This window comes from Hoplias malabaricus, chromosome 16 (genome assembly GCF_029633855.1).
Source record: "Hoplias malabaricus isolate fHopMal1 chromosome 16, fHopMal1.hap1, whole genome shotgun sequence".
NCBI lineage: Eukaryota > Metazoa > Chordata > Actinopteri > Characiformes > Erythrinidae > Hoplias > Hoplias malabaricus.
Window position 1 is genome coordinate 28,940,295 of NC_089815.1, and position 27,086 is coordinate 28,967,380.

The window sequence follows — 27,086 nt, forward strand, 5'->3', positions numbered from 1 at the left end:
AGTTTTATTTCTTCTCCTCGCTGTTAGTCGCCTATCACACGTTAAAGACTCACACTGAGGGAATTCTCACGACAGAACCCCAAAGCTGGAAGATAAACAGTGAGTGAGACAAAATAGATATTTACCACAGAGCTCGGTTTTATTTTCCCTCCCCTCAGCGCTCGCGCACACTCCTCGCCCTCGTCCCCAAATCCTCACAGAGCAATTCCTTCCCTCAGAAAGAGAGGTAAAAGAAAAACAGGAGAAACAAAAAAAAAAAGAAGAAGAAAAACACCAACAGACTTCTTCTCTTCTCAAGCGCGCAACACTCTCGCGTCCAACTCCAGCGCCCTAAGAGAGTCCCCTGGAAGCCCGGGCTTCTTCCACACGCAGTTGGAGAGTGATATTAATCCACAGCGCATTTCCTGCTTCTTCTCTCCTTCCCTCCTGTCCTTCTCTCCCTTCCCCTCTCCCTCTTTTCCCTCTTTCCTCCGTGACACGAACGGCGAGCGGCGACCCCGCGCTACCTCCCCGCCATCAACAGAGAAACATGGACAAACATGTCTCTCTCTCTCCGAGAAAGACAGGGGTCCTCCGGGGCTTCTATCCGTTCCTCACGGCTCTGAGCGCAGTCCCGAGAAAACGCAGAGATCTCCACGGTCCTCAGCGAGAGGATGAACCGCTCCTGAACGCCTCAAACGTGGAGCATCGACACACCTAGCGGCGCCCGGTGGAACTGCACTGCTGCTGAGGGACTTCATTTTAAAGGGCCACTGAGTGTCTATTACATGCACAAGTATGGAGGACTGTTTCTATCACTGGAGAATTGCATTTTAAAAATATGAAGCTCCTTAGTGAGACAATAATAAGACAATTAGTAATAATAATCATAGATTAAAATATTATAACAATGAGGAAGATACCAAGCCTTATGTATGAGAACTTTTCTCGTTATTATTCATTCATTCATCTTCTGTTAGTGATTCATCATTGGGCACAAGGCAGGAACACAACTCTGACAGGACAACAGTGCATTACAGGGTATCACACACACACACACACACACACACACACACACACACACACACACACACACACACACACACACACACAGACACACCTGTGGAGAATCACTCACACACATACACACTTGTGGAGAGTCACTTACTCACACACACACTTGTGGAGAGTCACTCACACACACGCACCTGTGGAGAGTCACTCACACACACACAGACACACCTGTGGAGAATTACTCTCACACACACAGACACACATGTGGAGAGTCACTCACACACACACACACTTGTGGAGAGTCACTCACACAGACACACACCTGTGGAGAGTCACTCACACAGACACACCTGTGGAGAGTCACTCACACAGACACACACCTGTGGAGAGTCACTCTCACACACACAGACACACCTGTGGAGAATCACTCTCACACACACACTTGTGGAGAGTCACTCACACAGACACACACCTGTGGAGAGTCACTCACACAGACACAGACACACCTGTGGAGAATCACTCTCACACACACACAGACACACCTGTGGAGAATCACTCTCACACACACAGACACACCTGTGGAGAGTCACTCTCACACACACACACTTGTGGGGAGTTACTCACACACACACACACTTGTGGGGAGTTACTCACACACACAAACACTTGTGGGGAATTACTCACACACACAAACACACACACACCTGTGGACAGTCACTCACACAGACATACACCTGTTGAGAATAACTCTCACACACACACACACACCTGTGGAGAGTCACTCACACACACACACACACACACCTGTGGGGAGTTACTCACACACACACACTTGTGGGGAGTTACTCACACACACAAACACACACACACCTGTGGACAGTCACTCACACAGACATACACCTTTTGAGAATAACTCTCACACACACACCTGTGGAGAGTCACTCACACACACACACACACACACACCTGTGGAGAATCACACACACACACACACCTGTGGAGAGTCACTCACACACACACCTGTGGAGAATTACTCACACACACACAGACACATACACACACACACACACACCTGTGGAGAATCACACACACACACACACCTGTGGAGAGTCACTCACACACACACCTGTGGAGAATTACTCACACACACACAGACACATACACACACCCAGGACGCAGAGCCCCTGGAGCCGTGTGACAGAGACACTGTTTTACCTCTGCTTTCTCATTGTTGACATTTATTTAGTTTCTATACTTTGTTTTCTCAAGTGAAAAATATCAAAATATAAAACCTGATATACAGTTACAATAATGAGAAAGCCATTCGTAATAATGATCACTATCTTAATACACTCATTAACTTATAATAAGGACATGCCTAATAGATGATAACAGTGATTAATGTCTTGTAATCATGACATATCTAATCACAATGGATTACTATCTCATAGTGACCCAATGTTTCATAACAATGGCTTAATATAACAAAGCCAGGACTTGCTTTCTCATATTAATGACTTAATATCTCAATATAATACCTTATTATACTGAGCATGCCAGAATAATGACATTATCTCATTATCATGGTGTAATATCTCGTATTAATGATTTAATATCTCATAACAAAACCTTATTATGGCATAATAATGTGGGTGTCTCCTGTAGGATAGTTATTTCATTCATTCATTCATTATCTGTAACCAATTATCCAATTCAGGGTCGCGGTGGGTCCAGAGCGAACCTGGAATCATTGGGCGCAAGGGGGGAATACACCCTGGAGGGGGCGCCAGTCCTTCACAGGGCAACACACACACACACTCACACATTCACTCATACACTCACACCTACGGACACATTTGAGTCGCCAATCCACCTACCAACGTGTGTTTTTGGACTGTGGGAGGAAACCGGAGCACCCGGAGGAAACCCACGCAGACACAGGGAGAACACACCACACTCCTCACAGACAGTCACCCGGAGGAAACCCACACAGACACAGGGAGAACACACCACACTCCTCACATACAGTCACCCGGAGGAAACCCACGCAGACACAAGGAGAACACACCACACTCCTCACAGACAGTCACCCGGAGGAAACCCACGCAGACACAGGGAGAACACACCACACTCCTCACAGACAGTATTTAATAGTCAGTATTTTAGTATATAATAATACTGACTTGGCATCTCAGAATTTGACTTATGACAGGACCTCATACTGATGAAATTATGTGCTTTTCAGTAATGGCAATTTTGGAAGTTGCCCCTCATTAACCCCTCCCCCTTGTTTATAAGCTGCTACATCTGACAGGGTTTTAAACCCAGCATGTCAACTATGCACTCACATAACAATAAGGGATATTTATTCCCTAAAACCCTTAGTATTTGTTGGAGCAAAGCATCCACAGTCCTAGGATGCAGTACACAAACAAGGTCTCCATTATCTGAAGGCTACATACACAACGTTGTGGTTTAACAGGATGAAGACAGAGGATCAAGCCCACACACAGCGTGGCCCACACCACACATTGAGCTATTGACTATTCTGATCATTGTAGAAGATTAGATATTTGTCTAAGATCAAGACAGTGTCTTTTCAGTCATCCAGTGTTGTTGATTTCAAACAAAGCCTGGTTCAATCCAAAGTAGGGCAAATTCAAGAATGCCGAAAAAAACAAATACGGCTCTCAGAAAGCAAGTCTCTTGCAGTGGAGCATATCCACGTCTTCGTGTCTTATAACTGTCTACGAAATCAGTGTCAATGTCCTAACATTTCAGGTTCGACAGCGACACGAAAACGAGTTACTGCTTTGCTTTGTCTCACGACTTGGGGTTTCAAAGAGAAACGTAACATGACAATGATGAGAAAAGACAGGGCGATGTCTGCTGTGAAGTCATCAGATACTTTATTGTCATAATAAGGGTCTCGTCATGCTGTAATGAGGGCTGAGCTTTGGTTCGCATCACGTGGGTAAGTACAGGAAGAGCTCTCCTCAATAAAAACCATGCGGCTCGGGCGTATAACTGCTGGGCTAGCTGTACCATGCCACAGCTTGTCTCCATCATTTGATATGAGGCAGTTTACTGAATCCTGTTCCTCGTGTCCTTTCTACAGAGTCACTCCGGGAAGAGAGGAAAAACATGCCTATAGCAATATGGGTGTTTCCAGCTCTGTTTCATCACGTCATTTACGTTTATGTTAATTAACCGTGGCATGCTATTTCCCCATCATTTGGTGAGAACTTGCCGATGAGCCACTGAATATCTTTAATGCATCTTTCACATTCATACACTTTGGTCATTGACAGCGAAACGAGGCGCTGACCTCTGCCATGGTTTTTCCAAAGGATCCACAGCTACAAGCTTTCCAGCAAGGCCAATTTAAGGGCCACCTTGCTTCTCTTTTAAGGATCTATGTCCCAGAGCTCCACCGGCTTCACCTATCTTCACCTATCGACCAAAATGATTGCTCTGGAACAGCGAGTGATAGCCCAAACGTTGCCTCGTTGAGACATCATCGCTGCAATTCTGTGTAATTGTGTGCATTGGAGGGAAGCTTCTGAGGACCTGTTGCCATGCCAGCCACTCTCTCCCATATGTTGCCGCCGCCGCCGTCACTCATAGGCGGCGTGCCTCTCCGCAAATTGTTCGCTTTTCCGGGCGCAATGTAGGACAAACACGGAGCCAGATGTTATGGGAGCTGCACAGAGGCAGAGGATGAAAGGCTACAACACATGCCGCCATTGCCCCGAGCGCGAGGCGGCGTGCCAGGCGATGCGCTGGTGTAATAAACGCTCCCCCTCCGGCGGGCTCTGAGGAGCCGGCCCGCGCAGAGCTCCCAGGGGCCACGGTAGAGACGCAGCTCTCTTCTCCTCCTCCTTCTCCACCCTCCCTCTCCCCCTGCCTACTCCTCACCCACTGAGTTCACTCTCTTCCAGTGAGAGAGGGGGAAAAAAACGGGCCAGTCTATAAATACCGAGCCCCGCACAAGCTCGGTCACTGCAGATCGCAGGATACGCACCCCTAAAAATAAAGGCTCTTAAATGGTTCCTAGCTTGGATCACGTTGTACAGAGGTGCTTTAAACTTTAAGAGGCTCATTCGAACGTTTCTTTGAACTTTTGATGGCATTCAGCCTGGAGAGCATTAGGTAGGGCACGTACTGATGTTTGACGATGAGTTCAAGATCGTAAAAGTCAACTTGATGATGCCCCATCACTCCAGAGAACGTGGTGTCATAGTTCTATAGTTCGGTGCTGGTGGGGCTTTAAAGCACTCGAGCCTATGGTTTAAACTGGGAGCAGGGACTTTAGGTTCATGTGCAGCTGCTCCAGAGCATCCCATTCTATTTCATGTAGTTCTATGGTGGTTGTACAAGCTGTGTGTGCACCGTAAAAGGGCCATGATATGAAAAGCTCACTTTTTCAGTGAGCTGATTTGACTCCCTGGAATCTACCAACCCACAAACTGTGAAACAAGACGATCTGTCAGGGTTTTCTGTGGGCTGTGTAAGTCTGAAAACATGGGATAAAACGAGCCATCAAGTGCAGAGACTATTGCCCCACCCACTCATCTGAGTCTCTCCAATCACTATTTGTGATGTATGTGAGCACAGAGGAGGGATTAAAGTGTGTTAAACAGACACAGGGAGAACACACCACACTCCTCACAGACAGTCAACCGGAGGAAACCCACGCAGACACAGGGAGAACACACCACACTCCTCACAGAGTCACCCGGAGGAAACCCACGCATACACAGGGAAAACATACCACACTTCTCACAGACAGTCAACCGGAGGAAACCCACGCAGACACAGACAGAACACACCACACTCCTCACAGACAGTCACCCGGAGGAAACCCACGCAGACACAGGGAGAACACACCACACTCCTCACAGAGTCACCCGGAGGAAACCCACGCAGACACAGGGAGAACACACCACACTCCTCACAGACAGTCACCAAGAGGAAACCCACGCAGGCACAGAGAGAACACACCACACTCCTCACAGACAGTCACCCGGAGGAAACCCACGCAGACACAGGGAGAACACACCACACTCCTCACAGAGTCACCCGGAGGAAACCCACGCAGACACAGGGAGAACACACCACACTCCTCACAGACAGTCACCCGGAGGAAACCCACGCAGGCACAGAGAGAACACACCACACTCCTCACAGACAGTCACTCGGAGCGGGACTCAAACCCACAACCTCCAGGCCTCTGGACCACCATGCCATCCCAGAACAAACACAATGAAATTAAAATATTACAAGATTTAGGACATAAGACTGTAAAACCCCATCCAATATCTTCCCTCAGACCAAACAATATGATTGGTTGGCTTATTGCCTGTGTACTATTTCACACTTCACTACAACTTCACCATGCTTCTGAAGGCTGGGGGCAGAGTGGGGGTGGGGGGGGGGGTAGCGCTGCTAACAAAGAGGGACGACGGTAGAGAAGGCTTCCAACAAAAAGAGGCTGGATGACATCAGTGGAGGCACCAGTGTCACTGTTGGGTGTTTTCTTGCACGTGAATGAGACACACGGTAGGTGGATGGTGTCTGGAGGAGAAGTGTTGTGCTCCTCTCTCTTTGCGAATTATCAATCCGTGCACATTCCTATATTTAGGGCAGTGACTTTAGAAGAAGGGCTGAATGTAGTGGGTGGGTTTAACGTCACGTATTCCAGCTTTAAAGGAACATGCGGTGATACCATTCTGAACCAAACTGTTTAGACAGGAGGAGAACGCTGCTGTGGTGTTTGATCCTTGTGGTATTTTGACCAAAGCGGGTTATAGATGGTCATTAAGACCCAGACATGTGTTCCCTTGTAGAAAAGGTGTATAATATGTGCCCTGAACTCACACATTATAACAGAATCCTACAAACGTTTGGACATATGAATGAAGTAATACATTATTATTTTATTTTTTAAGACTGTATGTCTACCTGCTGCAACGCTTAAGCTCCTATTATAACCAAGAATCCTCACATGTGTTCCCCTTCCTTTCCAAAAGGCTAGTCTACTTAAAATCCTGACCAAATCTGTCCTGTGGGATGAGCATGTGAGGCTTTTTTTGGCAAGTCGTGAGTGTGCTGTTGGCAGCTTGGCGGCTGATAGAATGGCAACAGTCAAAACCAATTTTAAACCCACTTACAGTAATAAGGAAGATCACTCTTCTAATCCGCAGTGAGTAAATACATCAGTGTGCGCCCCTTTTATTTCTATCTATTAAAGACTTAATTCTGCAACAATTAACAAACCAAACAAACAACAGATAAAAGAGGTACTTACTGTAATATTCAGTGTAACCCAACTTTCCCAAAGCCACTGTAAAAATGACAAAAAAAACAAAAGCAGAATAGAATAAAAAAACTCTTTCTATGAACATTCAGTTCCTCCAAGAGCTTTGTGGAGAAGCTGGGTGCTGAATAATGGCTGCTGTGGAAAGCAACCCCGGGGCAAAGACACCGCTGATGCACAGGCAGGGTGATTAGTAAATGGGTCAGGTTATAATCCATAACTGCATTAATCAAAATGAAAATGCCTCCATTTGTGATTGCACTCGCCTCCAGCGCCACACAAAGCCACTCTCAAAGCCGCCTCATTTGTTACGAGGGTTCGGGTGGGATCAGGTGAGCCGCTGGGCAAGTTTTGTCATTCTGGAATCAGCATCCTCACGCAACTAATTACAGTTCCACCAAAATCTGACCCTTTAACTTTGGGAAATTCATTTGAAAGTCATTTTTTTTTTACTTTTGTCTTTAATTTAAATCCATTTCCTCCACAGTTTAGTCACTTCCTGTTTATAGACAGAAACAGGAACCCGACTGCTACTGAAACAACACCATTGCAGCTCAACACGCTTGGAGGAGAACACTAATGCTGAGGAGCAGGGGGCCCTTCCAGAGAAAGCAAAGCCAGTTTTACTCTCTTAGACTCCCAAGCACAGACGGCTCAGTCATTATTTAGTACCTATTTAAGGAAAGCTTTTGGTCAGGATTGAAAGGATCTTGAGAATAATGCTTGACAGAGGACAGTACAAAATCAATGCTCTTTTTTAAAATCAGCATTTAATTTCTTGTTTTATTTTACTCAGCATTTTATCGGTCCTCTCTCCAAACAACACAGGGTTCAAAACGGGTGTTGACACCACTTAGCTTAATAGCTCAGAGCCATGTTTCCCGACCCTGGTCCTGGAGGCCCCCTGCCCTGTGATTTTAGTGCTTTCCCTGCTTTAACACACCCACTTAGACTCAGTAAGTGTTTGTTAATGAGCTGATTAGTCAGATCAGGTGTGAAGGGAGCAGTGAAAAAAACTAAAATGTGCAGCTAGGAAAGCACAAGCTGAGAAATCTGAGGGACCTGTCCGAATCTAACCATAATTACACAATGCTGTCGAGCTGGGAGCATGCAGATTAGAACATTCATCCATTCATTCATTCATTCATTATCTGTAACCGTTTATCCAATTCAGGGTCGCGGTGAGTCCAGAGCCTACCTGGAATCATTGGGCGCAAGGCGGGAATACACCCTGGAGGGGGCGCCAGTCCTTCACAGGGCAACACACACTCTCACACACTCACACCTACGGACACTTTTGAGTCGCCAATCCACCTACCAACGTGTGTTTTTGGACTGTGGGAGGAAACCCACGCGGACACAGGGAGAACACACCACACTCCTCACAGACAGTCACCCGGAGGAAACCCACGCAGACACAGGGAGAACACACCACACTCCTCACAGACAGTCACCCGGAGGAAACCCACGCAGACACAGGGAGAACACACCACACTCCTCACAGACAGTCACCCGGAGGAAACCCACGCAGACACAGGGAGAACACACCACACTCCTCACAGACAGTCACCCGGAGCAGGAATCGAACCCACAACCTCCAGGCCCCTGGAGCTGTGTGATTGCGACACTACTGCCACTGGAGTTCTTCCTGAATTGAGACGTTTGCTCTGGACGCTCACATATCCTCCCACAGTCCAAAAGCACATGTGTGTGGAATAGCTTACAGTGTTAGTGTCCACAGGTGTGAGTGTGTGATACCAACCCCATGTCCATGATATTCCTGCCTTGTGCTCAGTTAATCCAGACCCAGGAGATTCCAGACCCCGAAGATTCACCAAACTCACGTTTTTCCCTTTCGCAAATAACATCAGTGATGTGCCAGAGCTTTAAAAAGGATTTGTAAACTTACAGGATCAATTAATAACACTGTTTTGTGTTTATCTCCGGTTCTAAACGTTTTATATGAAGTCACAAATGTGCTAATTTGTGTTTATACTTTCTCACAGCACAGTAGGTTTATGAATGGCTTTCAGTAATGTGTTGATGTCTTTACACATTATGTTCAATCATTTTCTTTTGTTGAAAGATTTAGACCATTTAATAAAAACATATTTCATACCACATTTGTTTGACAAAAAAAACACATTTCCATGTGTTTTAGCAGCTACTATTCTTTTATAAAATATATAAATATTGTTACAGACAGAATTTTGGAATGAAACAAAAAAAAAAAAACAAGCACCACATAAAGCTTTGTCCAATGAAGTCCCCACAAAGAAGGGGGAAAGGTGCTAAGCTGTGAGAAGCCCGTTGGTCCCGTTACGGTGAAGAGTTCTGTAACTTTAGGCCGAGAAATCGAGAGGTGTCAGTGGATTCATTGGATTTCTGAGTATGTAGGAAAAGTAATTAATCGACAAAATGTTCAACCAGGGCCTTCAATCAGGAGCAGAAGGAACGGCCAGGTCCAGACGACTGTGTCCTCGGTGACGGATCAGTCGGCTGCTGCACTTTTCGTTCCGTTGTCCTCGTCTGCCTTCGGCTGAGTGCGCGTTTGCTCCGTGATAAATCACCTTAAAGACTGTGGTGTATCAGCGAGGGCCTGAGCGTTCAGCCATGTCAGATGTGAATAAGAAAATGATAAACACGCTGAGAGGATCTGCCACATTTAACACACCAAAATGCAGCTTATTAAAGAAACCAAGCCGCTTGGTCATGGCGTCGCTGAGATACGTGGCATCTCCTTCCTGGGCCAAAGGCAAAGCAATGAGACACAGGGCCTCATTTATCAAATACGTGTCCAATCACATTTGCTTAAAGGGACTGTGTTTTATATAAACACATTTTTGGCTTGGTACTGAAATGCAAGTGGTACACACTCAGTAATTAAAGGGACTGAAAAGGGCTTTCTAATAAGAGTTTCAATATAAAACACAAGAACGTACATTCAGTCTTACGCAGAAGTTTGTGCACCTCAAAAAATAAAATGTATGATCACACCTCCTTGTTTCTACAATCAGTTTCCAATATCTCAGCTCCACTGACCACCCAGGAGTGCTTTGTATGATGTGTGATCTGGATATGTACCTTTTTGTTTGAACTGTATTTGAAAAATTCATCCCAAGCTGAAATGAGGCTCGAAGATCCAGCCCTTGTCCAGCTGTGAGTTTTCTTCCCTTTGGTTGGTGTCAGTTTTTTGTTGTGGGCAGTGGATGATACCCTTAAATACAACGGGAATTTGTGTATGAGCGAAACATGTCAAATATCCTGTATGTGGGTAAATGCCTTGTGGTAAAATTACATTACCTCTCCTTCTCCTGGGCTTTAGAACATCAGCCAAACACCAGAACATTGACACTTCAAAGTAGCTAAGTTCATTTTAAGTGGTGTCTACAGATTTTTAGGAATTTATTCATTCATTCATTCATTCATTCATTCATTATCTGTAGCCCTTATCCAGTTCAGGGTCACGGTGGGTCCAGAGCCTACCTGGAATCATTGGGCGCAAGGCGGGAATACACCCTGGAGGGGGCGCCAGTCCATCACAGGGCAACACACACCCACACATTCACTCACACCAACGGACACTTTTTGAGTCGCCAATCCACCTACCAACGTGTGTTTTTGGACTGTGGGAGGAAACCCACACGAACACAGGGAGAACACACCAACTCCTCACACCTGGAGTCACCTGGAGCTGGAATCAAACCCACAACCTCCAGGTCCCTGCCGAATTTAATGATATGTAAATATTGCTGTTGGAGAGGTTATGGTCAGTTGATTTCTGACTGCTATTGTTGCATGTGAGATATCATTCCTGATGAACTTGTTTGGATCTGTGGTTCCTTAAATCTCACTTGTGACCACAGTTAAATACACACTTAGATTTTCCTGCACCTGCTACCGGCCAAATAATATGAAAATAAACAAATCCACAGCCCGCTCGGGTTTTCCTCCGTGCCAAAGCTCGGTGCACCACTCCAGAGAAAGTTGCTTTCATCTTAATTTCACATTCAAGTCAGAAAGCCCCGCTTCCTTCCAGAGGAATATGGTTAGAGGCAGACATGTTCTGGCAAAGTGACTCGCGCTGATGTCTAGGGGAGTGAGACGTCAATTTCGGGTCCGATGCCAGGGGAGGCAGTGGCCCATTGTTTCTGGAGAGAGGGGCAATCATTTGATATCATCAAACTGTAATGAATCTGCGAGAGGAAAGAGCTGGGGCTGAAATTAAAAGCCTCCTCCAGCGCCATAAAGCAGATTCTGATCCACTGCCCTTTGGCTAAACTCTGATCCTGAATCTGTGACAAATGCATGGGGATATTTGGGGAAAAACTCAACACACCTCATGCTGGAACTTTAAATCACACACTCGTAGCCAGAGGGGAAAAGCACTACAAAGGAAAGCAAAGGTTAAAGTATGGAGCATCATGCTTTGGACCCAGTACAGGCCCTAGCACAGAGGGCAGAACATGGGTCTTGTTAGCCCAGCAGAAATATAAATACACTGCATGTCCAAATGCCTGTAGACATCTCTTGTAGTGCGTTAGACTCATCTAAGGTGCACCCACTGTGAACACAGACCTTTAGTAGTTGTATAACCTCTATAAAAACATGAGAAGGAATGGGATGCTCCACAGGAGCTGCCTAAGCTCACCATGCCTAGTGCCAAGCAAGGGTTTGAGGGGTGTAAAGTGGGCCGGCGTAGCACAGGAACTGTCTTATTTGGAGTGATGGAGCACCATCTAAAACTTTGGGATGAGTTGGAGTGGGGTTTGTGAACCAGAACTAACCATTCAACATCAGCAACTGACATAACCACTGTTCACATGGTTGAATGCTATCAAATCCTCACAGAAAAATTAGCATAAACCCTTCCAAGAAGAAGAGTAGAAGCTGTTTCTGCAGCAAAAGGGGACATTGTACTGACCCAGAGATTGAGGCCAGGCCTTGTTCTGTGGGTGGGTGGGATGGCCCCTACTCATTAGAATCACTTTATTGACCACTGTGCTTGCACACAGAAGAAGTTGTTCTCCACATTTAAGCCAATCCGTGCAGTAAAACACACACTAGTGAACACTAGGGGGCAGTGAGCACACATGCCTGAAGCAGTGGGCAGCCCTAGCCATGGCGCCCGAGGAGCAGTTGGGGGTTAGCTGCCTTGCTCAAGGGCACATCAGACTCTGGGGATTGAACCGGTTACAAGCCCAGTTCCCTAACCACCAGGCCACGGATGATGGTTTGTGATTGCACGGGTGTGTGTCTGCTGATATGACAGATCTGGGCAATTTGGGTTCTCTTGCTGTTCAGTGGTGCTGCATTAGCAGAGGTTTGAAAAGGAGCAGTGGGTTTGCCCCCACCCTTCCAAGCCTGGTGGTACAGTTAGCTCTTTTTCCACCAATGTGGGACGCTCTTCAATCTGAACTAAAGAAGATAAAGAAGCTCCAGAAAGAGTTCAGAGGTATTATAGCGCTGTGGAGCTGGTCGGGGACATTTAAAGCAAGTTATAATGTCCTCACTGGGGAAAAGACAAGGACAACGAGATTTGGAAAGAAAACCAGGGGAAAAAAAATAAAATAAAAACAGAAAAATGCTCTGTGTCATCGACTTAAAGCACAGTGACTTATTAAGGACTCAGCATCATTTCCACGTGTGTATTATATCTCTCTTTGATCTGACCCAGAAAAACAGTGGAAAAAACTAGACTCTGTCCAGACTCTATGTGTTTATCTCTTGCTCTGGTGCTGAATTCATCCACTGGAACTGAGCACCCCCATAACACCCTCAGCTAGTGATGTACCCCTGGTTTTTTATCAAAACTGGAGGAAGCATGGGGGGCCTGGATAGCACCAAGTTCTAAGAAATCTAAAAGTTACTGGATCAAGACCCATTTGGCCAAAACCATTCCAAGAAGAATATTGACACAGTCTAACCAGCAGGGGGCACTTTTAGATGATGTCAGTAAACAATTAAAATAACAGTGAGGCTGTGTTCAGACAATGACAGTATCTCACGACCTATTTTTGATGTACTCAACTTTTTCCTCATTGTAATTCTACATACACTGCACAGGTGAGAGCTGCAGCTCACGTTGATGCAAAGATGATGCAAACATGAACCGAAATAGTCCCAGCGCCGTCACAGCAGGAACGGAGTCAGTGAACCCACGCCTTAATACTGACTGCTGCCCGGGACGCTCCGCAAACCAGGAGCCTTTTCCAATTACATCAGGCCAGTGAAAGGGCTGAGGCTGCCCAGCACATATTGACCTCCCACTAAATCTTGTTTATACCATGCCACGGGGTCAACAACTGTGACAGCAGCAGAAGCCCACTGCACAAAACCGCAGCACGGTGGAGCGCCCCTGTTCCTCCACACTGGCCTCTGCTAAGGTCCCTGCATCCGTTTAAAACAGAGCTGGACGACCCTTCAGCCTGGTCAGGTAACAAAAGGAAGACCACTGTGGGAAGACAATTGTAGCAACCCGTTTAGCGATATTGCTTGGGTGTTGCATCAGAAAAAGACACCGCCTTAAAAGAAATTCATATTTACCCTGTATATTCCAGGCTTTACTGTGAATGCTGGGACATTTCAGTGAGAGGTTAATGGGGAGGTTGACTATTAGGGGAGGTTAGGAAACCACTCACCACCACTCCCCACCCCCACACTTGATTTTAGCACAGTTCTGTGAAAGTGAATTCAACTGTGTTACTGTAGGGGGAGCCCAGGAGCAAACACCAAATCTTACCTAGTAGTGTTTCTTTAAATATGTCATTCCCACACCTTACTAAGTCATTCCCATGCCTTAATTTAATAATAAAGCAGGGTTCCATAGATGTTGGATGGTTAGTTCTGGCCATTCATCACAGCCTAAAGGTATTGATGGTGCTTTGTCTCGTAGCTCCACTGCTTCACAGCGCTCTTGTGCAATCAACCCCTCATGCAAAAGTTCTGTAATTCTAGTCTTAACCCTTTTCAGTGGAGTAAAAGCTGTCACTGCAGACTACTATCTAGAACCTGGTTTTCTGTACTGAACATTCAGGCTGTGGTGATATGTTGCTGCTATTTTTTATTTCCTCTTGCCACAATTTCAGAGAACCATGTTTACAACGCACCACAAACAAGATTTGAAGGATTTTGTGGATCCATCTGTGGGTTTTTTAAGGTCAGATGACATTCAGAAAGAAATAAAAATAGGCTCCAAACCACAGCCTGTCTCCATAGCTGAAGCATTTGTTTGACTCAGGTTCATCCAACTCCTCCGAAAAGCTTTCAGCTCACTGGTTCGGTTCATAAATGTCTCCCTCCGCTCCAGAGGAGTCTTCCCTGGCTTTATTCACCGCCGAGTGGCTGCGGCCCAGCCTCCGCCGCCGGAGACAGCGGGCACTCTTACTTGTTGTCATCATTGTTGTGCAGCTAACCTGACCTTTACTCTATTAACAAGAACCCCAGCATGTTAGTTATGAATAGTATAAATAAAGGGCGGGTTTTAGTGACACCGTGAGATTTGAGTGTGCAGGAGAGAGGGAGCGCATTAACTCCCTGACCCAGAGTTACCGCTGAATGATGAGCGTGTGTTGTTTCCGTCGGCTGGACCAGGCCCTGCCCAGCAGACGTGCTGAATATATGAGGAGTATGTGGCTCTAGCAGGTGGAGCTGGGTGTATTTTCTGAGTGGATAAACAAAGTGCAGCCCACAGTGCGTCAGGAAGCGGAGAAATGCCGCTCTTTCAACCAGTCCATGCAAGGTCAGACAGATCGAGGCAGAATTCTCAGCAGGGGCTATTCAAAAACAAAACAATCAGAATAAAATAATCTGAAAAACAACAAGAAATAATAAGAGTCTCCTCAACAACTCTGTATTACCACCTTAATAGCTCTTTAGGTGCACTTTAATATCTCTGGACTGTCTACTTAGCCTTGTTGTAGGTTAACATTAATACCTCTCTAATGTATCTTCAATATCTCTGTAGAGCCACCTTAATAGTTCTGTAGTTTCTCCATAATACCTCTTTAGATCCTCATTAAAATCTCTGTAATTCCTCATTAATTTTTTGTTGTTCCACCTTAATATCTCTTTCGTGTCTCTTTAATATCTCTGTAGTTTCTCCTGGATGACACTGAGGTCAGATGGAGAGATGGTGGAGATTTTATCTTTACTGCCTCCTACTGCTCAGATGTTTCTCTTGAGTCCATGACTGTCCCCATGTCTAAGTGGAAGTCTGAGTATTGTCTCACTCTGGGCTCGGTGCTGAGAGAATAACACTCCTGTTTATCTGCAGCTGAACCAAAGACAGTGCTTCACTGTTTCTCACCAGCGCTCAGAACCTTGACGATATATGTCTGAGGAGTTTTAGGAGAATCACCATGAAGACTCCCGAGCCATCAACGAGCAACTTTTGAGGGATCAGAGGATGAGCGTCTGATCTGTTGTTTCCTAAACACTGTAGACTAGATAAACCCAGGTTATTTTTCTGGGAGTTTTCTATCTCTTCTGTGATGTGGGAAAATAAAGAACCTCTTACTTAGTTTTGACAACAGAGGGGGAGTGCAATGTTCTCAGCCAGGAACCCAGCGAGCTTCTCCCCGCACCATCTGCCGGAGTGAGGCTCGGCAGATGAAGGGAGAAGCCTGCCTTGGTGAAGAGCACGGCTGAATTTGTCAGCCCCATACAGCTCCGAGCCGCCCTCGGGTGCCTTAATGAGTTTAAGCACCGGCGCAAAATCAACACGCCACCTGAGCGAGGGAGATCCAAATGGATTTTGCCTTGAGAAATGGGCCTTTTAGCGAAAGAGATCCCTTTGCTCTGTTTTGAAATCTGATAAACGTCTAGCATCCTGCATTTCTTCTAATGAGGGAGCCAGCAAGAACAAGTGAAGCATGCCTCTATTAGATTTCCAAACCTTTTATTGATGTAACTGGTTGGTAAAAAGGCAGCTGCTACAAGGCATAAGAGCTCTGATCCTCTCCCAGTGTATAATTTATAGGTAGACTCATGTCAGTAATGGAAGTGGAGCTCATAAAATTTGTCCATAATCGGGAAGAGACACGCGTGGATTATCAAAGGCTTGATCTGGCTCATCCTGCCGGATTCCCAGGAGGATACCTGAGATCTATTACCGGATTTTTTACGGACTCTCTGCCTTCACTCAACAACCAATTAAGCCTCTGCCACCAGCCTCCTTTACATCCTCAATTCCAGGCAGAGAGGGGGTTTTCTTTTACTTTTCAAAGAGTATTTTATTTATTCTACCACCTTAAATGTTGGCCATTGTGACCCGCTGTGCGCGATCCTGACGTCTCATCTTAATGATAGTGTGGTAGATCTCACTCTTACAGCTCAACAGGCAGCCTGGCATGTAATGAGCCCATTAAGTAGCACAAAGCCCCGAATCATTTGGCAGTGAGAAATGGCAACAAGAGAGCAGCCTGACAAAGCGCAGACGTTATTAGACGGGACACGAGACTGCGGCGGGAGGAGAGGGAGACAGCCGCGGGTGGAAGTACGACTATGAAAATTGTCACCCTGTTATGAGGAGCCTTCGGTCCGCCGTTGCCATAGATACTCCAAAGGCCTTTCTCTTCCACCCCCTCTTTTGGAGAAGGCAGCTGATGCCATGCATTTCCCCTACACTCTGAGCCAGGTGAACGCAGCAGAAAATCAATGGAGGAAAAAGGGGTTGAACCTGAACCGACTGCTGCACACAGAGAAGAAGAGGTGTTCAGGGTGAAGAAGGGGGCGGGATGAGGGAGAAAGAGAGAGGCTGCATGAGGGAAGGATGAAACTGATCATCTAACTGCCATTTAGGAGAGTGCACAAAGAGCCACGGTGTGTGGACACCGCGCAGGGAAAAGAGTATGTGCAGAGTGGCCTATAGTTGTGTAAGAGGCTTTTTCAGCCAGTGTTGCCAAGATGCTAGAAAAAGAGAGGGGTGGGAGTGGGGTGTGGGGGGGGCAGGGTGGGATGGGGGGTGAACGAGAAAGATAAAGAGTAGAGGTGCGAGAGAGAGAGAGAGGGAGAGAGTGTCAAACTAAACTTCGTTTATGTCATGAGTTCACCAGTTAACACTGACATGAAAACGCTACATTCACATAATATTAATAATGATTATTATTATAGTTCCGTAAAGAAATATTGCACAAAGTCCAGCCATATCCCAAGAGAGACGCAGAGAGAGAGAGAGAGAGAGAGAGAGAGAGAGAGAGAGAGAGAGAGAGAGAGAGAGAGGAAGAGATAAAGAGGTAAAGAACAAGAAAGTGAGGGAGACGGAGGAGGAGGAGACACAGAGAGAATGAGGGGGCAGAGTCAGAGAGACAGGGAGAGGAAATGACAGGAGAGCGACAAAGAGAAAGGAGGGAGAGAGAGAAAAAAGTAGAGAGAGTGAGAAAGGAGGAAGAGAGGAAGGGAGAGGGGAAGAGAAAGACAGAGAGAGAACATTGTTCCAGCCTCTGGCGTCATGTGCCAACTCACATATGGTTCCTCTACGTTGTGGAAAGACATTTACAGTAATTGCAGCGATTCAAGAGCGGATCTGCAAAGGAAGTAGCAGCAAAAATGCCATGAAAGCATGTGCTCTCTCTCTCTCTCTCTCTCATTCTCGCTTCACCCTTAGCCACTGATTAAATCTAGAAGAGTGAAGAACTGAATATATTCCGTTCTAAAGGTAATTAATAGGAACTCTGTCCCCGTTCCGCCGGCCTTCATTAAGAGCCTAAATGAAGCATGTGTGTTGATTACGCACCCAAAAACCCCGCCACTGCACAGAGCAGGGACATAAACCCCTGAGAAGAAGTGCACGAGTCATGTTAGGACACAAACTACCTCAAGAAACCATTTGCAGTGTAAATGAAACCATACCCCCAAGGCCACAAACACTTGTGGAATCCCCTTAATGAGTAACTAGAGCTCCGGGGTCTCTGGGTCGGAGCCTGTGAAGAGTGATACTGAGGGGTTTCAAAACTCTAGCAGCCAATGCTGTGTCTGATCCACTCTACACAAACACAACACACACTAACATCCACCACCACATCACACCTGCTCTGTGGGGGTCCTGAGCGCTGAGGAACAGGGGGGAAGGGGCTAATAAAGCATGCAGAGCTACAGATACAGGGCTATAATCTGTGAGTGTAGAACTACAAATGAAACTATAGGGCCATTGTAGCTGATAAAATGTCATCGAATGGAGAGAGAAAATAGTACAAATAAATAGCATCAACACGTGGGATATGGGAAAAGTAATAAATTAATGACCGCATGCCAAAACAGAGGAAAATAAGACGAGCACGAGGAGAGTAAACATCTGAGAGGGTGAGTAAATAATGCACTGTTAAAAAGGCCACACTGCCAGGCGTAAGGAAGCCATAATGTCATTTTTTTTATTTTACAGTCCTTTAATGGCAGTCAGGTTTCTGCTGTAAATGAGGTTGTTATCAGAGGAAAAGGCCCTTACAAGGCACTTCCCAGCGACAACAGCGTTGTTACATATTTGCACATATGCTGAATGTTTATCGTGCTTCTTACCAAAGGCCCAGAGCCGGCTAATTCTTCATCCCACCTAAATTATTTACCGCTGCCGCAGCACTTCCTCCCACTATTTCATACATGGAATACATTAAGGATGAAGAATGGTGCACTGATGCACAATGAATATTCCCATCCTCAATGAGCATAATGCATCTCATTTTAAAATAATCATGCAGCAGCCATTTCCTGATGTGGAGATTAAACACAATTTGTGTGACATGAGAGCGCTTTGTCGCGGGCGGCGTCACGAAAAGTGAAATCGGCGAAATATCTGAAAACGCTGATTAAATACTTGACTTGTAATTCATCAGATCTGTGAGGAAAGGGGGACAAAAAACATGGTAATGCCACGTTCTGGACGGAAAGGAGCGACAGAGGAACAATCACGGCAAATTGCAATCACCGTAAAGTCGCCCGACGACAATGTGAGAGCAGGAAAGCTGAGAAGGGAAAAAAAAATCTCAACGATAATTAACAAAAGACCATTCAAACCCGCCTCCACGTAGTTCAGTCTGCTTCCTCATTTACTTCACTTGAAAAACACCCAGTGAAACTACAATTAGTCAGAAATAAAAAGATCACTCTGCTTTTGATGGCCAGAGTGCCTCGCGTTAAGCATGCGATGCCAAAAATGACTCATTTAACGAAGCTTTTAGTGCACTGCTCAGACTGGGACTGATCCGGGTTCTGGGATGAGATTCCGTGGTTTTTAAAGCCGTCTGTGGGAATAATGGGCTTTTCAATTATTCTTCTCCAGCTCCTAAAGTTAGCTGATTATCTTCTGATTTGTCAGAGTCCACTTTGAATGACCACTGCTCCTTTGTTTTCTCATTAATCTTAATTTTGGCCGAAACGCGCAGCAAAGCAAAGGAAGCATGAGGGAATCGGGGAGAAGAGACGGCGGGCGTCTTCTGTGCTCTCTAGGCATGCTCTGCTCAGTCATTTGGACGTTTAGAGTCTAACTGGGTGTCACGCCTGATTAAAGCCCTGCTCTAGTTCTTTAGGTCTTAATAGGGGTTTCCAGCTTTCCATCTTTCTCTTGTTTATTTCTTCCCCTTTTATTCTAAAACAACCCTCTGTGTTTTTATATGAGCTTTGTGAGCACACCATTAAACTTCTGTATCTGTTAATGGGTGGAGCCATGTGTGAAGGTGGGCGATATCCATGTTCAATCACACGTTCCTCCATCCATCTTCAGTAACTGCTTTTTCCTGTTCAGAGCCTCTCCATCACAAACTCACCCAGTCACTCTCACACTCACCTGTGAGCAGTTTCATACACTCACACACTCACTCACCCAGTCACTCACACACTCACTCACCCAGTCACACACACTCACACCTGTGAACAGTTTCATACACTCACCCAGTCACTCACACACTCACTCACCCAGTCACTCACACACTCACTCACTCAGTCACACACACTCACACCTGTGAACAGTTTTATACACTCACACATTCATTCACACACTCACTCGCCCAGTCACACACACACACTCACACCTGTGAACAGTTTCATACACTCACACATTCACTCACACACTCACCCAGTCACACACTCACTCACCCAGTCACACACACTCACACCTGTGAACAGTTTCATACACTCACCTAGTCACTCACACACTCACTCACCCAGTCACTCACACACTCACTCACCCAGTCACTCACACACACTCACACCTGTGAACAGTTTCATACACTCACACATTCATTCACACACTCACTCGCCCAGTCACTCACACACTCACTCACCCAGTCACACACACACTCACACCTGTGAACAGTTTAATACACTCACACATTCACTCACACACTCACCCAGTCACTCACACACTCACCCAGTCACACACACACTCACACCTGTGAACAGTTTAATACACTCACACATTCACTCACACACTTACACCTGTGAACAGTTTCATACACTCACACATTCACTCACACACTCACTCACCCAGTCACTCACACACTCACTCACCCAGTCACACACACACTCACACACTTACACCTGTGAACATTTTCATACACTCACACATTCACACACACACTCACTCACACACTTACACCTGTGAATAGTTTCATACACTCACACACTCACTCATCCAGTCACACACACACTCACACATTCACTCACTCACCCAGTCACTCACACACACTTACAGTTTCACACAGCCAATCCATCTTCCAATATAAATGTCTGGACTGTGGGAGGAAACCCACACAAACACAGGGAGAACACACCACACTCCTCAACGACTGTGACCCGAGATGGGGATTAAACCCAGGACTGCCTCAAAGTCTCTTTTAAAAACTATGAAAAATTTCAGAGTGATTAACAAGTAGGTCTTCACCCACTTCTGATCACGTAACTATGGACCTATTGTAGAAATATGTAACTAACAGCAAACGCTCATTTTCTAGGAGCCACTTTTTACTCCGGAGTGTTCCTTTCCCTCCATCCTCCACCGCCATGCTTTCCAGAACCGGGAGAGATTATAAAGTCGGCCACTGGAACCTAAAGAAACCCACCCTTAATAAATGACCCTTCTCCACTTAATAATGCATACGGCACAATCTCAGCTAAAAGGATTAGGATTTAGATGTCTGAGTGCAGGACATATCTGCCCTGTTTTTTTTTCTTTTTTAAACAGCGTTAGCCTGGCTTAGCTCTGAGGAGGAAGACACCACGGCAGTTTGCTGCGATAACTCTCCCTCCCAACCTCTCCCCCCCCACCTCCAGCCTCAGCCCCACCTTCTCCATCCCCCTATCAGAGAAGAGTTTGGAGCCTGGAAGACAGGGCAGAAGAAACAGCATGCCAGGGTAATTGATGATGCGTGCTAACACTTTTACGCTACATAACGTAAACATCACGACTGTGTATAACCAAGGGGAAGTCGTGCCAGCGTTTGAAGCTCATTGTAGACCTGGGGCATGCACTCTGGAACATCCACTGACTGTAAGCAGAGTCGTGCCAGGTTCAAATGTGCCAAAGCACGAGAATCCTTCCCAGTCCTATCTGCTAGCCAAACGAATCGTTTGATTGATGCTATTTCTTTTTCCCAGAGGTTTTATTTACTGTGCTTCAGGAAGTGGAACGTATTTCCAAAGACTGTGTTCCTTAAGTAGCAACTGTCTCAGTCTGAAACTTTAAACTGAAAAATGTTTCATAGTTCATGTTTCAGCTAGTTCCAGGCTGTGAGTTGATGCAACATTATTTCAGTGCAGCTACAGAGTTAGGCAGGTTCACACCAGTACAACATCTTTTCCCTGCAACTTTGCTGTTATGCTGGCTTTAAATGAGGACAAATGCACTTTATGAAATGCATGCAATATTATTTCTGTGTAACTTAGCAGCTGCGTTGATTCCCTTGAAGAAACTTTATTTTGACTAGTTTCACAAGTTGCATGCAACACAATATCCATGCAACCTGGCAGTCAAACGTCCACAGCTTGAAATCTACATAACAATAATTTGCACTTGAGTTTTACAAAGGACAACAGTGAGAATGTGTGAAGCCTCGTGTAGAACTGTCTGTAGGCCATACCAGGTTTAGGGAGTCAGAACATATTTATTGTGTGGGTTCGATTCCCGTTCTGGGTGACTGTCTGTGAGGAGTGTGGTGTGTTCTCGCTGTGTCTGTGTGGGTTTCCTCCAGGTGACTGTCTGTGAGGAGTGTGGTGTGTTTTCGCTGTGTCTGCGTGGGTTTCCTCCGGATGACTGTCTGTGAGGAGTGTGGTGTGTTCTCCCTGTGTCTGCGTTGGTTTCCTCCGGGTGACTGTCTGTGAGGAGTGTGGTGTGTTCTCGCTGTGTCTGCGTGGGTTTCCTCCGGGTGCTCCGGTTTCCTCCCACAGTCCAAAAACACACGTTGGTAGGTGGATTGTCAAATCAAGTGTCTGTAGGTGTGAGTGTGTGTGTTGCCCTGTGAAGGATTGGCGCCCCCTCCAGGGTGTATTCCCACCTTGCACCCAATGTGGTTCTGGACCCACCGCGACCCTGAACTGGATAAGGGTTACAGATAATGAATGAATGAATGCAACCAGACTGAACCAGTGGTTCTCAGTCCTGGTCCTGGCGGACCTCTGACGTGCATCTTATAGTTCTCTCCTCATTACATCACACTAATTTCAACTTCAGAAATGATTGGTAATTAGCCCTTTAGTTGCATCTGGTCTGTTAAACCACATATAAAAGCAACATTACAATTTGAATCCAATGCACCTTTAATTCAGAAAATATTTCCTCACTATTCACTAACTCTCCTGTCTGTTTGTGCACTGGAAAAATGTCTGGTATTTGTATGCAGCCCTGGCTCTGTAAATGGGGAAAAAAAACAAGTATCTTGCTCCAAAATGTCTTAGCAGCTCTCTCACTGAGCCATAGCCAAGAAACAGCAGTTTGGGAGTGAAGAGGATGAGGATGTTGCTCTATTCCTCCTCCATATGTAGGTAACATTAATTTATTTTTGCTGTTGATTACATTACTTAAGGTTGATCTGACTCTAATTTCGGGAGAGCGCTAACTACATGAAAGTAAACGCCAAGCGAAAGTGCTACAAAACTAATCAGCTTGAGTTACAAATGAATTTCTGTGGTAATTCAAAAAAGTGAACAACAACTTACAGTCAAGCCCAACCACAAACAAACTACAGTCGGCTTCTTACTCAAACACACTGTTCCATCTTAAAAAAATGAACACACTGCCTTCAAAAGACTATTTAATTCATCAGAGTGTTTTTCAGAAAATGGGTTATAAGTGGTTATATGTTCTTTCTAAAAACGCATGAAAAAATGGTTCTTCTACTGTTACAAAATTGACATCCTACCGATAGCAGAACCTTTCTGGATGCAACACATTGCAGCATAGAACCATGTAGATTTATATTCTTCATCAATCTGAAGAAATCATTTAAGCATGCAAATGTTTTTTTTTTTTGAATGTTCATGGTTCTGAAGATGCCCAATGTCTTTACAGAAGGACCCTTGAAGTACCATCTTTTATGAGCGTGTACTGAACAGCCCTTGAAGGGCACAGTTCAGAGAACACAGTTCAGAGAGAGTACTAGAACGCCAGAACTAAATTAGTCTAACAGCTCCTTTACCCACTGTGTTCAGAACGGTGTAAACGAGCTAAACTAATTCCAGCGCCTCTGTTCACTGCTCTCCGTGGTTCGTGGTGCAGATGAAGACCCAACAACAAAGATGGAAGCAGGAAGCAGCGCTTGATCCCACTAAGATTTCTTTTTTTCTTTTTTGCTCACACATAATTGGATCTGAGCTTGGCTGGAGCGAAAACAAAGGGAGAATTGGCAGATATACATTTTGCCGCTGTGTTCCACGTCTCCATGGAACAATCGGCATTCATTTGTTCTTTTCAGATGAAAAGACCTGAATTTTCAAAACCAAAATGATGTTTTCTCTAAAACAGTGTGTTTTTTTTTTCAGTCCCTGCGACACATCAAAGAAAACAATGGGCAAATTCTCCTAAATTAATTACTTACGTTAGAAAAGCATTTCCAGTTGTTGTCTTGCTGGTCCTCACGAAGTACAATAAAGGGCATTAAGAGAGTAGGTCACCGAGAGAATCATATATCCAATCAGTCCTGGGCCAATTAGTCTTGTTAGCTTAGGTCCTCTGAATCGAAATGAGAGTTATGTGTTAATATTCCCTAAATAAGAACCAGCACGTACACTCATAAACATTCCTGACCTCATTTATCTCTGCATTTCCTGCTCCTATAATAACAGATAGGTTAATACAACTCCTACACAGTGAAGCTAGCATGCGAATTTAGTTGCTAATTTGGCTAACAAGCTGAGTAATCAAACATGTTGTAGAAAACTTATGAAAATGTTTAGTGTGCTGCAGATATAACAAAGTACAGCTTTGATGAAACTATTCATAAATAAATTTGCATGCAAGACATGCACTTGCTCCATTAGTCAGCTAAAACAGAAGCTCATATTTTGAAGCAGGTAGCATTCTCATTTATATAATTACATAATATAATATCCTCAAAACCTTTTAAGGTTGGAGAGAAATCTATAAGTGAGACCACAGGTCGGCATGAGCTCCCACTGATGAGTGGGAAGAGACACTGAGGAAACCCAGAAACACGACAGGGAGGAACCTCTGACGAGGGGACCATTCAGCCTGGAAGAACAGGGTGGCCTTGCCCTTAAGCGAGGGAATGTCTGGCACTCTGCAGAAGTCAAAACTGCAATCTCAAGAGGCAACCAGCAACTCATCAGAGGTGGGATGCGAACCATCAGCTCACCAACTGAGAAAACTCGGTTCTTAAAGTTGAGATTGTGTCTGTACCCCACGTTCTGGTACCGTATTTTGGAACTTAGCCTCAGGAACATCGTTTAAACTTTATTTTTCACTTTCCGTAACTCTGACTAGGAAAACCTGAATAAAAACACTCAATCTTCTCGAGAGAGGAACCTCTGCTGGTGTGGAGAGGAACTGGCCCAGGCCAAAGTGGTAAATGCTCCTGTTCCAACATCATTCATTCATTCACTAGCTCACTCATTCATTCATCTTCTATAGCCACTTCATCCTGTTCAGGGTTGTGGAGCCTAGCCAGAAATATTGGGCATAAAGCAGAAGTACACCCTGGACCAGGCACCACAGATTCACCCAGTCATACACTCATTAAGTCTTCCTTTTTGGAAGATGTTGCAGGTATAGTCAGGAAAATAACAAATCTTATTGTTGTTGTTGTTTGTTTGTATTCTTTTTTAATTTAATAGCATTAATTAGTTGTAATTAATATTTTACTTAATGCCCCATCATTTCTGAACCCAGTGTTATTCCCTGTACAGCCTCCTTCTGTCTGAAAATGCAGTATGAAGCCAGAAAGGGCTCACGCTGCTCCTTAGGCAAACCTTAGTCAATCTTGAAGCCCACATTTCATTTCTCCATCCCCTCCGCTGCATCCTGATGATGCAATAACGGCTCGTTGTGTTAACCTCAGGGCAGGGCGGAATTTCTTCTGAACAGAGGCATGCCCTGCTGGGTCAATGGGGTCAGCCTCAGCACCCTGTGGCCAGTTTGAAATACTGAGATATACAGAGGCGACCTCTAACTGAGCAAGACTGCAGTCTAGACATTACGGCTTGATTGCTGTCTGACTGCTGGACCGTCAGTAAAAACAGAATCGATGGTGACTGAGGCCTGGGAATCCACCTTCACGGCCCTGGCGCTCAGCTCCAGTCCCGTTCGCCAATGTTGCGATTGTTGTGAGGGTCAGCAAGGGGCCTGCTGCCACAAGAAGCAAAAGTGGAAGAGACTCTTTTTGTGAACAAGAGACTCAGTAACACACTGCAGCATCAATTACTGTCAGAGCAGGAATAAATGAATGACAACAGCGGCGTTATTTATACTCCCCAGCAGCCTTTCAAGCCACCACCTCCCTATGACAAGACATTAATTTATCACCGATGGCAATGATGTTGGTTTAGAAAGACACCAACCCCCTCTATTTTCTTTTTCAGGCCCAGTGCAACCCCGTATTCCCTCCTCATATGGCCATACTCCAAAGCATGCATTTTTAACAGGTGCTTTGTGGCGTGGGATGCATGATTTATGCGCGCCATTTGCGAGCTCGCCGGCTCCTCTTGAAGCATGAGTGGCGCGGCTCCATTAGCGGCAAGAAGGCCTGGACTGCACTGAGGAGAGCAGCAGCACAGAGCCAGGACATCACTCCAGAACACAGTGCCATTACTGGGGCTCAAAATGAGCATATCAGAGAAAAAAAAAAATATTCCAGCCTCCAATCAACCCAGCCTTCCTTCACTGACCAGAAATGAGTGCTGGCCATTTCTCAGAGCAGCCAGGGACTCTACAGAGATGTACTGTCAAGAATCAAGGTGCTTATATTTCTGCATAAAGACTGGAGAGAAACATGCTTAGACGTCATGAGAGTGGTGGTGACAGGAACCAGGGAGAGCAATGTCTACGTTAATCTAGCCTTTTTACTTACTCTCAAAAAGCAGCAGTCCAAGCCTCCAGTCCAGTTCCTGCTTAAACACCATGGATTCACGTTTATGTGCCAGAGCATCTCACCCTGGGCTTTTATTTTAACTTGGCGCACTCAATGTTCACCTGCCTCATTCATTTATTCATTCATTCATTGTCTGTAAGCGCTTATCCAGTTCAGGGTGGTGGTGAGTCTGGAGCCTACCTGGAATCACCGAGCGCAAGGCAGGAACACATCCTGGAGGGGGCGCCAGTCTTTCACAAGGTGAC

At 45.5% G+C, this 27,086-nt stretch overlaps 1 protein-coding gene across 4 annotated transcripts in view; it reads right to left on the reverse strand.

Moving 5' to 3' along the window:
- Positions 1–27,086, reverse strand: part of nlgn1 (neuroligin 1) — a 284,078-nt gene that overhangs the window by 223,736 nt on the left and 33,256 nt on the right. For 3 of the 4 annotated variants that reach the window (XM_066647677.1, XM_066647676.1, XM_066647674.1), the window contains exon 1: positions 126–486. The exons of the other annotated variant lie outside the window; for it this stretch is intronic. The gene's annotated coding sequence lies outside the window, so the exon portion shown is untranslated. Of the gene's footprint in view, positions 1–125; positions 487–27,086 lie in introns of those variants that run through there. 4 annotated transcript variants of the gene reach the window in all.